Source organism: Sus scrofa, chromosome 13 (assembly GCF_054392235.1).
Source record: "Sus scrofa isolate SSC_HxYL_T2T_F1_AM1 chromosome 13, Sscrofa_HxYL_maternal_Yorkshire_Landrace_v2.0, whole genome shotgun sequence".
Taxonomy (NCBI): Eukaryota; Metazoa; Chordata; class Mammalia; order Artiodactyla; family Suidae; genus Sus; species Sus scrofa.
In genome coordinates, this window is record NC_139395.1 from 25,316,232 (window position 1) to 25,332,021 (window position 15,790).

Genomic DNA, 15,790 nt, shown 5'->3' on the forward strand with positions numbered 1-15,790 from the left:
GAAATATCTTCAAAAGAAGAAAATGACTTCAAAAGTGTTGTTGGAATTCCCCGGCGGCTCAGTGGGTTAAGGAGCCAGTGATGTCACTGCTAAGGCTCAGGTCACTACTGTGGCAAGGATTCAGACTCTGGCCCAGGAACTTCTGCATGCCAAGAGTGCAGCCGAGGTTGTTAGAGTCAAATGAATTTATGGATCATAATAAAAGTCACCAATATGTATTGATCCTTTCTTCCATGTCTGACCATGTGCTAAAAGCTTTACATGGATTATTGCAATGAACTCTCCCTGAATGAGAGTAGAGGCCTTGCATGTCACAAACAAGCAAACTGAATTTCCAGGAAGGTAAGCAATGTCTTGAAGCTTTGTCAGCCATTGGAGGAGTGAAGATTTGAGCCCAGTAGTATAAGCTCTGAACTGCTAGGTTTTGCCCTGTATGTAAAAGGGTTCTAGACTTGTGGCCAAGGGGGAGTGGGGTGGGGCAGAGATGGAGTGGGAGTTTAGGGTTAGCAGATGCAAACTATTACATACAGGATGGACAAACAACAAGGTCCTACTATACAGCCCAGGGAACTCTAGCCAATATTCTGTGATAAACCATAATGGAAAAGAATATGAAAAAGAATGTACGTATGTATATAACTGAATCACTTTGAGATATAGCAGAAATTGACACAACATTTTAAATCATTTATACTTCAATAAATTTTTTTTTGCTTTTTTAGGGCCACATCTGTGGCACATGGAAGTTCCCAGGCAAGGGGTCAAATCAGAGCTATAGCCACTGGTCTTTGCCACAGCAACACTGGATCCAAGCCACTTCTGCGACTTACACCACAGCTCATGGCAACATAGGATCCTTAACCCACTGAGCGAGGCCAAGGATCGAACCCGCATCCTCATGGATACTAGTCAGATTCATTTCTGCTGTGCCACAATGGGAACTCCCAATAAAACAAATTTTTTAAATTTTTTTTAAAGTTTCTGAGAGCTGAATGGGGCTTTCTGAATATGGGCGTGTTGTTATTACGCTTCTTCCCCCATTATGTGCTCCAATCCCTGGAAGACATGGAATGATAGAAAAGACCTCACTAGGAGCTCCCTAATGGTACAGCAGGTTAAGGATCTGGTGTTGTCTCTGCTATGGCTCAGGTCACTGCTGTGGTGTAGGTTCAGTCCATGGCCCAGGAACTTCACGCTTCAGGCTCCACCAGAAAATTAAAAAGAAAAAGAAAAAAAAAAAACCAAAACATTCTTTGAGTGTGTGACTGGTTGCTTAGACCCCAAAATACTCCACTACTGGCACCCAGTGGCACCCATAGGCATTGCTTAAGCCCACGCAGACCGGTGACCCTGGTCTTTTGGCCTTGGAAGGTCCACGTGGCTGGGAGTAGTAAAATAGCAGAGCAACTCAACCCAGGGGCCATTTCACCCAGTCCTCAAACCCTCCCCTAGCAGCTCTGGCAGGGACTAACCTTGGTCATTCTGCCCTAGCTTTCCCAGGTCTTGGTGGGTGGAACCAGGCAGAAGGACCTAAAAGGAAGTGTGGTTTCTGTTAGATAACAAAGTCATCAAGATATTTGTGGGGTTCCAAGCTGGCACAAGAGTTTGCTAGGATTTGCATGGGCAAATGCAAATAGGCATCTTACATAAGATGAGCAGGAATCCATCTGCCCTCCCCCCTCCCCGGGGAGGGGGGGCTGCTAGGGGAAGCAGGACACGTAGGGTCACCAGTACTGTGTTGCATCCTCACCTGCAGACACCCTGTTTTAATGGTGCTTCCTCTGCCCAGGCTCTGAGTGCCTGACCCCATGGGACAGAAGTCTCACTGATATGCTTTGCATTTTTACTCTTTCAGACACACTGAGTTTGTCTCCAGGCAGCTTCTGCAGGGGCCCCGTTGGTGAAAGGGTGCTAATTTGCCTAACAGGCATAAAGGGGGTTTGTGTGTCACTGGTGCCCTGGGGGAGGGAAATGACAACCTGAGGACGCCCTGGAGGTGTTGGATCTGACTAAGGCAGTAAAACCACCAGTTTCACACGTCTGAAGACACAGGGCTGGGGGAAGGGGCCAGGAGGTAGAAGGAAGAATTGTTCTTGTTGACACAAGCAGAGAAAGAATGGAAGAAAAGCAAAGATCCCCCCTCCCCAAAAACCACCAGCCCCAATCTGGACTTTGGGCGGGAGGGAAGAGTGCTTGGGAGGGACCTCCCGTTCAACACAGGAAGTGAGACCCAGAAAAGCATCAGGACTAGGGCAGGTCTGCCCACACATGGCAAGGGCAGAGCCAGCAACCAAACCAGGTCTGGACTCCTCCCTCTAGCGTGCCTTCCAAAGCCTAACATCACACACCCCAGGTTGGACAAACACTGAGCTGTTAAGCAGCTAATACATATGCCTGATGCAGAAGCCACAGCTCAGGTGAAAATTGTGAACCTACAGGGGAGGGATCTCTTTCAAGACAGTTTGGGTGGTTGTCAGGTCATCCGCCTGCCCTCCAGGGCCACTGCAAATGGTGTCTTGCTGTCTAAGAGAGTCCCGCAGAGGAGGTGAGTGGGCTAATATCCAGCTTTATCTTCTTATCTCACATGTGTCCTGGGTCTGGAGCTGTTTTCTGCCCAGAGGAAGGTGGGTGCCATCTGCCCCCAAAAAGTGGGCACACAAGGCTGCATTCGCCAGGAGGGGGTGCCTATCTACAGTTCACAAGGGTCCCACTGGGCTGGCTACAGCATCCCACAATCATTCTCCCTTCTTCTGAAGCTAAAACGCCTTTTTCTTTGGGGGAACCAAGCCCAACCCAACCTCAGTCCTACAGCTCCGTGGAGCTGACTCCCTTCCCATTTCCAGGAATGGACTGATTATCTCAACTGTAATCAGTTTAAGGATAGTCACCTGACTTCATGAGCGTTCATTCCAGAATTATTATTGGAACTGTTGGTACTGAGGCAACCCATTCCTAGGAGTTGTTCATCTTGGGTGGGGCAGGGGCGGGGTGGGAGGGGCGGTGGAGGAAAAGAGGATGGCATTGTTTGAAGGCTTGGAATCCACTGTGTCTGACCAGAGCCCACCGTTTTACATTTCCCAGGTGTATGAACCAATTCTCTCTTTGGCTTAGGCTGGGTTGTACTGAGTTCTCTCCCTTGCGACCCAAAGAGCCCTAACTGCTGCAGTGACTTAGAGTTTTATCTTATATGAAAGATCCTGTAGGCTTCTCTACCGGATTGGTCAAGAGAGCTTTCCAAACCTGAACCAAAGGTAATAAGCCATCCCCCTCCCCCAGAGCTTGTTAGAAAGACTGGCTAGTGGGACTGGCATTAGCACACACCTGGGATGTCAACACTTTCTGTCTCCTGGTTCTGGTGGACGCCCAAGCACTTATCTCTCATGTCAGTAACAGGACTGTCAAGCAAAGACCTGCATTCTAAATTCCATTTAAGCTCTTTCTGCAGAGCTGGGTAACCAAAGGAGACAGCCATGGAAAATATATGACTTTCATTATTATGACATGGAAAGCAGAGCTGCCTAATTGCTTTTGTCCACTGGTGTATAAAGATTGAGACCAGATGTGTTAAAAAAAAAAAAAGGGAAAAGAAAGAAAGAAAAAGGCTCGTGTTGGTCGTTGCTTTGAACAAAGCAGTCTGATTTCCTCTCTCTCTCTTTCTCCTCCCCCTACCCCCCTGTCTCCCCTCCTCTCTAGGGGGAGGACCATAGGAAAGTCTTTTAAGTGCTTGTAAGTTTTCATAACCTCGCTGATTTTGCTTTTCACAGAAGATAAAATTGTGAAATTGGCTTGAAAACTTTATTTTCGCCTCCCTCGATTCAAAGTGGAAGGGCTGGGCGGGAGTTAGCGGAGTGCTTCCTCCCAGGACAGCTGCGGGTCCCAGCGCAGATCGGACTCTCCTCCTCGGCGCCAGCTCAGCTCGGGAATGAAGTCTTCACGTGGAGATCCACGGGAATGGGTGAGAGAATGGTCGTCTTTAAATAGAACCGCCCAGAGCCCGGCTTCTGTGTTTCATTTTCCAGAAGAGCCCTTCAATCTGCTTCAACGTTTTTTTTTTTTCTTTACCTCTCCAGTTATTTTTAGCACCCCCAGCCACAGAGCCCAGCAGGCCCGCAGAGGCCCTAATGACGTACCCAGTTGGACAAGTGGAGATCACATCTCCTTCGGCAAAGATACATTTGAAGCATTAAAAAAAAAAAAAAAAAAAGGTAGATCGGAGAGGGGGGGTGAGGTGAGACGCCGGGCTGCATGGCCCTGATGCTTCTGTGCCCAGCCAGGGCTGCCCACTAGAAATACAATTCATTGAAAGATTACCTCATTATTTTCAAAATTAATCATTTTCCTAAAAATTAAGAGAGAGAGAGAGTGTGTGTGTGTGTGTGTGTGTGTCTGGGGATGCTGATTATTGGGAAAAGACAAATCTGCCTCAGTGTCATTTCCGGGAAGGAAGGGAAGACAGATTCTTTTTTTTTTTTTTTTTTTTTTTGTCTTTTGTCTTTTTGTTGTTGTTGTTTTTGTTTTGTCTTTTTGCTATTTCTTGGGCCGCCCCTGCGGCATATGGAGGTTCCCAGGCCAGGGGTTGAATTGGAGCTGTAGCCACTGGCCTACACCAGAGCCACAGCAACGCGGGATCCGAGCCGCGTCTGCAACCTACACCACAGTTCACGGCAACGCCGGATCGTTAACCCACTGAGCAAGGGCAGGGACCGAACCCGCAACCTCACGGTTCCTAGTCGGATTTGTTAACCACTGCGCCACGACGGGAACTCCCGGGAGACAGATTCTAACACAAAACCTCAAAGGGGTTCCCCCAGCCCGTCCCTCTCCTGGTGCAGGACCTGCTTCCCATCCCTGGTCTGACGCTGTGTCGCTGCCGCATCTCCAAATACCTACAGAGATCTCGTCGCTCCTTTGGGGTCCTTTCTATGCTCTGTTAGAGCCCCCCTCTGTTAATCCCTGGCTGGGGGATGATAATAACGGTAATTAATTTCCCTCACATATTTTATAGGCAACAAGCCCTCAGTGATAATACCAGAAAAGAAAAAGGAAAAAAAATTAATAGGACCGTGTGAGAGAACCTGAGATTCTACATGCTTCCACCGGCGCAGGCCACGCCCCCTTCTCCCGCCCAGCCCCGCCCTCTCCCAGGTCATTGCTCCCATCCTCACGTGCCTTGTTATTCCAAATCAGAGCTCCACAAAATTCAGACCTCTTTCCTAATACATGCCCTTGGCTTTAAATTAATTCCAAGCTGGTTTCCAAAGGGAGTGACTTGTATGACATTAATGAGAACAGCCGTTACAGAGAGGTTGCCCTGGAGAAGGCTGTGGACTCATTCTGGGGCTGTACTTGGGAGCCAGGAGACCTTGGGCAAGTAATTTAGCTGCTAGAAGCCTTGACGTCCTTGATGGCTCCATGGGGGTGGCAGGGGCAGCAGAGCTGGGGCCTCCTTTGCAGCATTGTTAGGAAGCTCAAATGAGAAATGAGAGTGGGGTCACTAAGAGGGATTGCCATTGTGATTGCATCATTGCCCCCCTTGTAACATGAACCCCTGGGATTCAGGCTGACATCTCCCCAAAAGCGTGACTCCCTCATAAAAAGGAATTTGACGACTTCAAAAAGTGGAGCACAGGAATTCCCACTGTGACTCAGCAGCTTAAGAACCTGACACAGTGTCCGTGAGGACACGGGTTTGATCCCTGGCCTTGCTCAGTGGGTTAAGGACCCAGTGTTGCCTCAGGCTGTGGTGTAGGTTGCAGATGTGGCTGGGATCCCGCATGGCTGTGGCTGTGGCTGTGACGTAGGCCAGCAGCTGCAGCTCTGATTCAACTCCTAGCCTGGGAACTTCCATATGCCACGGGTGTGTCCCTAAAAAGAAAAAAAAAAAAAAAGTGAAGCATAGTCTTAGGTACAAGTGGAACCCAGGATTTCACCACATTCTCCTCCCAGGGCCTGTGCAAGAGCTGTTTGCTCAAATCTCCTCCTCAAAGGAGACATTCCCGAGTCACACCATGGAGGCCTGAAGGAGCAGGCCTGGGGGCCTTGTTCTGAGTCATGTGGTTCTGCTGCTCCCTGCCCCCTTAGAACTTCAGGGACTGGACCAGGGGAAGACAATCTGACCTGGGGCCACCTGTCCCAGGCTGGCCAGCACTTTTCCACACTCGGGAGTTTGAGTGGGGAAACTGGAAGGCACAGGCTGCAGCTATGGGATCCAGAGCTGACGGTCTGGAAGAGGAGGTGAGAGAGGAGGAGATGGTGGTAAGCCAGAGCATCTGGGGGTAGAAGATGGAGCAGACCTGTCCTTGGTCTCCTTTCCTGTCCACGGGTCCCTGGCCACGAACTACTTTTCTCTTGGTGTCGGAAACTCGAGGGACACTCCACACCTAGTGCAGTGGGCTGACTTGTGGATGCAAGAAAAACATGTTCAGAGTTCCACCGTGGTTCAGCGGAAATGAGCTAGTATCTACAAGGATTCAGGTTCAATCCCTGGCCCATCCATGAGAACGAAGGTTCGATCCCTGGCCTTTCTCAGTGGATTAAGGATCTGGCATTGCCATGAGCTTCGGTGTAGGTCGCAGACATGGCTCAGATCTGGTGTTGGTGTGGCTGTGGCTGTGGCCAGCAGCTGTAGCTCTGATTCAACCCCTAGCCTGGGAACTTTCATACACCACAGGGGTACACCATGTTCATGTCTTAATGCCTGGAAACTGTGAATACGGCCTTATGTGGAAAAAGGGTCTCTGGGGGTGTAATGAAGTTAAGGACCTTGCAATGACATCATCTTGGATTGTCTAGGTGGACACTAAATCCAATGACAAGTGTCTCTACAGGAGACAGGAAAGGAGACACAGACATGGGGAGGCAGACATGTGAGGACAGAGGTGGAAACTGGACTCAGGGATCGCCTGGATCCCACCTCCCCCTCCCCTCCCCACACCCCCAAAGATGGGTGAGGCCAAGGAGGATGACTCCAGAGCCCCTGGCGGTGGGGCAAACCTGCCTACCCTTCCATTTCTGGCCTCTAGAATGGCGAGAACACTCTTCCATTGTTCTAAGCCACTAAGATCTTGGCAATTTGGTTTTTTTGTTTTGTCTTTTTAGGGCTGCACCTGTGGCATATGAAGGTCCCCAGGCTAGGGGTTGAATCGGAGCCAGCCTATTCCACAGCCACAGCAACGCCAGATCCAATCCTCGTCTGCAACCTACACCACAGCTCACGGCAAAGCCAGATTCTTAACCCACTGAGTGAGGCCAGGGATCCAAACTTCGTTCTCATGGATGCTAGTCAGATTTGTTTCTGCTGAGCCACAACAGGAACTCCAAAGTTTGTGGGAATTTGCCTTTTTTTTTTTTTTTTTTTTTTTTTGCCGTTTCTTGGGCCGAGGCATATGGAAGTTCCCGGGCCAGGGGTTGAATCAGAGCTGTAGCCACCGACCTACGCCAGAGCCACAGCAACTCGGGATCCAAGCCACATCTGCAACCTACACCACAGCTCACAGCAACGCCAGATCCTTAACCCACTGAGCAAGGCCAGGGATCGAACCCGAAACCTCATGGTTCCTAGTCGGATTCATTAACCACTGAGCCACGATGGGAACTCCCAGTTTGTGGGAATTTGTAGCAGAAGTCCCAAGAAACTAATCCACCTTGTGAACCAAAATGGCCTGACTACAACAATACATCAAAATTCAGGGAAAGTTTCTCTTTGAGGAGTTAGGCCTACTCTAAACACCTCCTTATGGTTCATCCCTAAATAGTGTTTACTGCTGCAGGGGCAAGAAAATACTAACAGAAGAGTTCCCTGGTGGCTCAGCAATGTAAGGATATGATGTCACCGTTGTAGCTCGGGTTCAGTCCCTGGCCCAGAAATGCAGAAAAAAGAAAGGAAGGAAGGAGGGAGGAAGGGTGCGAAAGGGAGAAAGGAAGGAAGAAAGAAAGAAAAGGAAGCAAGCAAGAAAGAAAGTAAACTGTAGCAGAAATGGCTACCATTAACTGAGCACATACTATGTAATGGGAAATTTAATGTGTTTTATCCTTAACCCTCAGAGAAAATCTTTTGCTTTAACTCTCCCTTAATGTCATTCCCACTTCACAGTTAAGAAGACAGAGGTTTAGGAGTTCCTGTCGTGGCGCAGTGGTTAACGAATCCGACTAGGAACCATGAGGTCGCGGGTTCGGTCCTTGGCCTTGCTCAGTGGGTTAACAATCCGGCGTTGCCGCGAGCTGTGGTGTAGGTTGCAGACGCGGCTCGGATCCTGCGTTGCTGTGGCTCTGGCGTAGGCCGGTGGCTACAGCTCCGATTGGACCCCTAGCCTGGAAACCTCCATATGCCGCGGAAGCGGCCCAAGAAATAGCAACAACAACAACAACAACAAAAGACAAAAAGACAAAAAAAAAAAAGAAAAAGAAGAAGACAGAGGTTTAGAGAAACGAGTAACCACAGCTAGTAGGCAGAGGAAGCCCTCCAGCCCAGAAGGATGGACATGTTCTCAGCTTCCACATTAGATCAGGTATACGTGTCGGGTCCAGGCTACTTGGCATCATGGCAGGTGGAAAGAAGTGGGTCTGAATCCAGGTCCCAACACTGTTTCCTGGCTGAGGGGCCTTGAGCCATTACTTACCCTCTCTAAGCCTCAGTTTCCTCTCCAGAGAAACAGGGGTTAGAATGTTCTGTTTGCTTCAGCAGCACATATACTAAAACTGGAATGATACAGAGAAGTTAATCATGGCCCCTGAGCAAGGATGACAGGCAAATTCGTGAAGTGTTCCATAATTTTCATATGCACACAGTGGTATATGGAGTGACCGGCCAATGGGGACCTGCTGTATAGCAAAGGGAACTCTACCCAGTATTTTATGATGGTCTATGTGGGAGAAAAATCTGAAAAAGAATGGACGTGTCTATGTATGACTGAATCACTTTGATGTACAGCAGAAATTATCACAACTTGGCAAGTCAACCACCCTTCAATAAAACTTTAAAAAATGAAAGAAAAAAAAAAAGAATGTTCCATTGAGTGGGTTAAAGTCGAAGAACATTGTGTTCAACAGGGCACAGAGGTCCAGCAAAGATTGTCTGACCTGGGAGAAAGCGTCAGACCGCAGGCTGGTAGCCTCTCCTGAAACCCCAAGGTGTTTCAAAGAACTTTGGTGAGGTGTTTACAGTTTCTCTCTAGGAGGCTATGCATTTCAGGCTATTCTTGGATGAATGCATAAAGAAGATGTGGAATACATATATGATGGAATACTATACATAGAATACTACTCAGCCATAAAAAAGAATGAAGTAATGCCATTTGCAGCAACCTGAATGAACCTAGAGATGATCATGCTAAGTGAAGTAAGCCATATAGAGAAAGATGAATATCATATGAGATCACTTATATGTGGAATCTAAAATATGGCACAAATGAGCTTATCTATGAAAAAGAAATGGACTCACAGACAGAGAACAGACTTGTGGGTACCAAGGTGGGGAAGCAGTGGAATGCAGTGGGAGTTTCAGGTTAGCAGATGCAAACTAGTATACATAGAATGGATAACGACAAGGCCCTAAGGTATAGCACAGGGAACTATATTCAATATCCTGTGATAAACCATAATGGAAAAAAATATGAAAAAGAATACATATATATGTATAGCTAAGTCATTTTGCTATATAGCAGAAATTAACACAGTATTATAAAATCACCTATACTTCAATTAAAGAAAAAACAACTATGCATTTCAAGTATTGCTTAACAAAATTATCCAAGCAGAAGACTCACCTGAGGCTTGTTAAAATTTTCCTTTCCAGGAGTTCTCATCGTGGCTCATCGGAAACAAATTTGACTAGCATCCATAAGGACGTGGGTTCGATCCTTGGCCTCACTCAGTGGGTGAAGGATCTGGCATTGCCATGAGCTGTGGTGTAGGTCACGACACATTTTGGATCCCAAGTTGCTATGGCTGTGGTGTAGGCCAACAGGCTACAGCTCTGATTTGACCCCTAGCCTGGGAACCTTCATATGCTGCAGCTGTGGCCCTAAAAAGACAAATAAATAAAATTAAAATTTCTACTCCAGGAGTTCCCTTGTGGCTCAGGCAATTAAGAATCTGACTTAGGGTCTGTGAGAATACAAGTTTGATCCCTGGCCTCGCTCAGTGGGTTAAGGATCTGGCATTGCCACAAGGTGTAGTGTAGGTCACAGATGTGATCCAAATCTGGTTTTGCTATGTCTGTGGTGTCGGCCTGCTGCAGCAGCTCTGATTTGATTCAACCCCTAGCCCAGGAACTTCCATATGCCACAGGTGCGGCCCTTAAAAAAAAAAAATTCCGTTGCAGGGAGTTCCCTGGTGGTTCAATGTGTCACTGATGTGAGATGGGTTACTGCTGTGGTTTGAGTTCAAACCAGGAACTTCCACATGTCTCTGGTAAAGCCAAAACAAAAAACTTTTTTTTAAAAAATTTCTGTTCCAGGGCCTCATTCTGGATGCACTCAACTAATCTCTACTACAGAGAGCATGGGAACCTTAATCCTTTAATAAGTAGTCCCACATGCTTGTTAAAATCAGAAAAGTTTAAGAATCTCTGTACAAAAGCAGCACTTCTTCTTTTTTTTTTTTTTTTTTTTTTTTTTTGGTTTTTAGGGCCACACCCGCAGCATATGGAAGTTCCCAGGCGAGGGGTCAAATCAGATCTATAGCTGCTGCCCCAGGCCACAGTCACAGCAACTTGCGGATCCCAGCAGCATCTGTGACCTGTCTGCAACCTATACACCACAGCTCAAGGCAACATGGGATCCTTAACCCACTGAACGAGGCCAGGAATGGAACCCATGTCCTCATGGATCCTAGTCAGGTTCGTTTCCACTGAGCCTTAAGCTTTAATGGACTTGACAAATACTTGGGAATCTTGCTGAAATGCAGATTCTGGTTTAGCCAGCTGGGTGCGCCTAAGAGTCTGCATTTCTCACCAGCTCCCAGGGGATCCCCATGTGGCTGGTGAGGAAACCACACTCTGAGCAGCAGCAAGAGTAAGGAATGGATGGCTGTGAATGGAATTTAAGAGGCTTTGGTTAGAATCTTCAAAGTCTGTCAGTGCTATACAGTCTTTGCAGGACACACACTGGTCTCTTTTAATCATCAGAACAACCATAGGAGATGAACATTATCCTTTTTCTACACACGAAGGTCCCGGGAGCACAGAACTCGTTTGGCTTTTTATAAGGAAAATTGCATTTTCCCACGGATGGGCATTAATCAAAGCCCAGTTCCGGGCGCATGCGCACTCCTGCCTGTGTGCACTCCCCACCCCCACCCCACCTCCCCCACATACACCAGGGGTGATGCCAAGAAAGTGGGGGACAGGCTGTGTTCTCTCCGCTTGCCCAGGCTGGGTTTCTGGTTATGGAAGTGCTTTGGTAGCACTTTCAAACTGTGTCATCCCTTACAGGAGTTTCCACTCTGGAATCTCCCCTGAGCTGCCTGTTACTCTAACCCTCCCAGTTCATACGCGTGTCTGCCCAGCAGGACGACTCTCCCCTCACTTCCCCACTTTCCTGAACTTAGATTTCCTTTCCCTTTGGCTTGGGTGCATACATTCAATTTTTCTTTAAACTTCGTACTTTGAAAAAATGTCGAACTTTGAGAAAAGTTGTAAGAACAGTAAACATAGTAAAGTGACGCACCTTAAAAAAAAAAAAAAAAAAAACAATTTGGCAGCTTCTTTAACAAGTTAAACATGGAGTTCCTACCGTGGCTGCACAGTGCGGTAAGAATCTAGCTACAGTTGCTCCAGTCACTGCGGAGGCTCAGGTTCAGTCCTGCCGCCGGAGCAGTGGGTTAAAGGATCTGGCATCGCTGCGGCTTCCACCTAGGTCAGAGCTCAGATTCAATCCCTGGCCTGGGAACTTTCGTATGCCCCAGGTATGGCCATTTAAAAAAAAAAAAAAAGGTTAAACATAAATTTAGCGTATGACCTAGCAATCTTGCTCCTAGATATGTACCCCAAAGAAGTGAAAACAGGTACTCTTAACTCATAGCAGCATTATTCATAGTAGCCAAAAGGTGGGAACAACCCAAGTATCCATCAGTGGATAAATGGAGAAACAAAATGTGGTCTATATGTACAACGGAATATTAGTCAGCCATAAAAAAGAATGAATTCCTGATATATGCTACAAAGTGGATGAACCTTAAAAACACTATGATAAGTAAAAGAAACCAGGCACATAAGACCACATATTATATAATTCCGCTTATATGAAATATCCGGAATAGGTAAATCCATAGATGTAGAAAGTAAATCAGTATATGCCAGGGACTCAGAGAGGATGGAAATGGGCAGTGACTGTTTAATGGGTATAAGGTTGGAGTATCTGTTGTGGCTCAGTGGTAACAAATCTGACTAGTACCTATGAGGTTGTGAGTTTGATCCCTGGCCCCGCTCAGTGGGTTAAGGATCCAGCATTACTATGGCTGTCGTGTAGGCCAGCAGCTGCAGTTCTGATTCACCCTCTAGCCTGGGAACTTTCATGTGCTGCAGGTGCAGCCCTAAAAAATATTAAATTAAATTTTAAAATGATGGGTGTGAAGTTTTCTTTTGAGATGATGAAAATTATTTGGAACTAGATAGAGGTGGTGGTTACACAGCACTGTGGCTATATTAAATGTCACCAAATTGTATACTTTTTTCTAGCCACACCCAAAGCATGTGCAAGTTCTCTGGCCAGGGATGGAACCTGTGCCACAGCAGTGGCAACACCAGATTTCTGTAACCGCTATACCACCAGGGAACTCAGAATTGTACACTTTGACATGGATAATTTTATGTTATGTGAATTTCTCCTCAATTTTTTTTAAACTGTGCTAAGATTTATGGGATTGTCTATATTTTTTTTCTTTCTCTGAACCATTTATGGCAACCAAATATTTCAGCAAGTATCCTTTAAGAACAAAGACATCTTGCATAACTTCAGTAAAATTATCAAATTCAGGAAATTTAACCTTAATGTAACACCATCACCTAAGCCACATTCCACAATCAAATTTTGCCAGTTTCCCAACGATGTGATTTAAGGCAGTTTTCTTCCCAATGCAGGGTCTAGGATTCTACAATGCTTTGAATTGTCATGTTTCTCCACTCTCTTTTAATCTGGAACACTCAGCCTTTAAAATTTAATTTTTAATTTTTGGTCTTTCCTGACATTGCCATTTCTGAAGAGTCTAGGCCTGTAGTTTTGTGGGCTCCCTCTTAATTTGGGTCTGTCTCAGATTTCCCTGTGATTTGACTCAGGTTGGGCAACTTTGGCAGGAATACCCCAGAAGTGATGCTGTCTTTTTCAATGCATCATGTCAATTTATCCCCTTACAGGCGACATCCACTTTAATCACTTGGTTTGGGCAGTGTCTGTCAGGCCTCCCCAATGTAAAACTACCGGTTTTCTCTTTGTAGTTAATAATAGTGTATGGTGTTTTTAAGCTCTAACAAAACTAGTAATTCATAAAATCATTTTTTGATGCCACTCATTCAATCTCTGCTTAGTCCAGGGAGAATATAAATCCATATACATATGTGTGTGTGTGTGTGTGTGTTTGTGTGTGTGTGTGTGTGTGTGTGTGTATAATTTAAGATAGTCCCTGCCTTCAAAGAATTGCTTTGTTGGGGTGAGAGTTTCCAAAGTCCCCAAATTCTGGAGTGGTGATTCTGTTCATTATGTTAGCTAATTATTTTCTCAATTTTGTAAGCTGAATGCTAGAGAGAACTGTATGAAAAATCAGGAATAGATATGCTCATTCTAGCCATAAAAATAACCACTTAAACCTTTTGCAAACAGTAAGGCTAGTGAGTCTGAATGGAGCAAAGAACTGAATGCAGCAAAGAACTGAATTAATAGTATACAGGCTAATGCACAGAGTTTTGTTGTAAAACCTGTTTCAACACTGTGTGATTTACAATGGAATAATGCTCACCCATAAAAAAAGAACAAAATAATGCCATTTGCAGCAACATGGATGGAACTGGAGGCTCTCATACTAAATGAAGTAAGTCAGAAAGAGAAAGACAGGAGTTCCCATCTTGGCACAGCGGAAATGAATCCAACTAGGAACCATGAGGTTTCGGGTTCAATCCCTGGCCTCATTCCATGGGTTAGGGATCTGGTGTTGCCATGACCCATGGTGTAGGTCACAGACTTGGCTAGGATCCCAAGTTGCTGTGGCTGTGGCATAGGCTGGCAGCTGTAGCTCTGATTAGACTGCTGGCCTGAGAACCCTCATATGCTGCTGGAGTGGCCCTAAAAATGCAAAAAAAAAAAAAAAAAAAAAAAGAAAAAAAAAGAAAGAAATAAAAAAAGAAAAGAAAGAGAAGGACAAATACCATATGATAGCACTTATATCTGGAATCTAATATAGGGCACAAATGAACCTTTCCACAGAAAAGAAAATCATGGACTTGGAGAACAGACTTGTGGTTGCCAGGGGGGAGGGGGAGGGAGTGGGATGGACTGGGAATTAGGGGTTAACAAATGCAAACTATTGCCTTTGGAATGGATAAGCAATGAGATCCTGCTGTATAGCACTGGGAACTATATCTAATCACTTATGATAGAGCATGATAATGTGAGAAAAAAATGTATGCATGTATGTGTGACTAGGTCACCTTGCTATACAGTAGAAAATTGACAGAACACTGTAAACCAGCTATAATGGAAAAAATAAAAATCATTATTAAAAAATATTGTGTGATTTAAAATGATCATTACTCATTTTTTTTTGGCAACATCCATGGCATACAGAAGTTCCAGAGCCAGGGATCAAACCCATGCCACAGCGGTGACAACACCAAATACTTAATTCATTATGCTACCAGGGAACTCCTTAATGGTCATTACTTTTTAAAGTTTACTTTTATTTGTTTATTTATTTGCTCTTTAGGGCCACATCTGTTGCATATGGAAGTTCCAAGGTTAGGAGTTGGGTCAAAGCTGCAGCTGCGCGCCTTCGCCACAGCCGCAACAACTGGGCATCCAAGCTGCATCTTTGACCTACACCCCAACTCACAGCAACGCCAGATCCTTACCCCCTTGAGCAAGGCCAGGGATCAAACCCACATCTTCATGGATCCTAGTCAGGTTTGTTACCATGGAACCACAATGGGAACTCCACGTTTAACATTTTTAGTGGACCAATTCTTTGAAGTGTTGGAATAAACTTGAATTAAAAGGAACTTATAAAACAGTAAGGAGTAAATCCCACCTGGAGGTAAGATTCAAAGACTGTTGATTGCCCAAGAATGGACTTGTTTTTGCCTATTCACTTTCCTTTTTGTGATTAATCTTTATTGTCTCCGGAGTTCCCTTCATGGCTCAGTGGTTAACAAACCTGACTAGGATCCATGAGGATGCGGGTTCTATCCCTGGCCTCGCTAAGTGGGTTAAGAATCTGGCGTTGCTGGGAGCTGTGGTATAGGCCACAGATGTGGCTCAGAACCCACATTGCTGTGGCTGTGGTGGCAGCTGTAGCTCCCATTTGACCCCTAGCCTGGGAACTTCCATATGCCACGGGTTGCGGGTGCGGTGCTAAAAAAAAAAAAAAAAAAAAAAAATTATCGTCTCCAGTGTGAATTGTTAAGAGGAAAAAAGCGGGGCGTTCCCTTTATGGCTCAGTGGAAACGACCCTGACTAGTATCCATGAGGACATAGGTTTGACCCCTGGCATCTCTAAGTGGGTTAAAGATCCGGCACTGCCGTGAGCTGTGGTGTAGTTCTCAGACATGGCTCAGATCCAGCGTTGCTGTGGCTGTGGTGTAGGC

The 15,790-nt window shown here is 46.0% G+C and overlaps 1 long non-coding RNA gene and 1 other non-coding gene across 2 annotated transcripts; both read left to right on the forward strand.

The window, feature by feature from the left end:
• Positions 1–2,325: 2,325 nt before the first annotated feature.
• LOC106507984 (uncharacterized) lies at positions 2,326–4,298 on the forward strand. Its single transcript, XR_001304440.3, has 4 exons — positions 2,326–2,545; positions 3,082–3,251; positions 3,765–3,955; positions 4,071–4,298. It is a non-coding gene; the product is annotated as an uncharacterized LOC106507984 (long non-coding RNA).
• Positions 4,299–8,671: 4,373 nt separating this feature from the next.
• Positions 8,672–8,774, forward strand: LOC146397213 (U6 spliceosomal RNA). The gene has a single exon (XR_014825438.1). It is a non-coding gene; the product is annotated as a U6 spliceosomal RNA (small nuclear RNA).
• Positions 8,775–15,790: the final 7,016 nt, after the last annotated feature.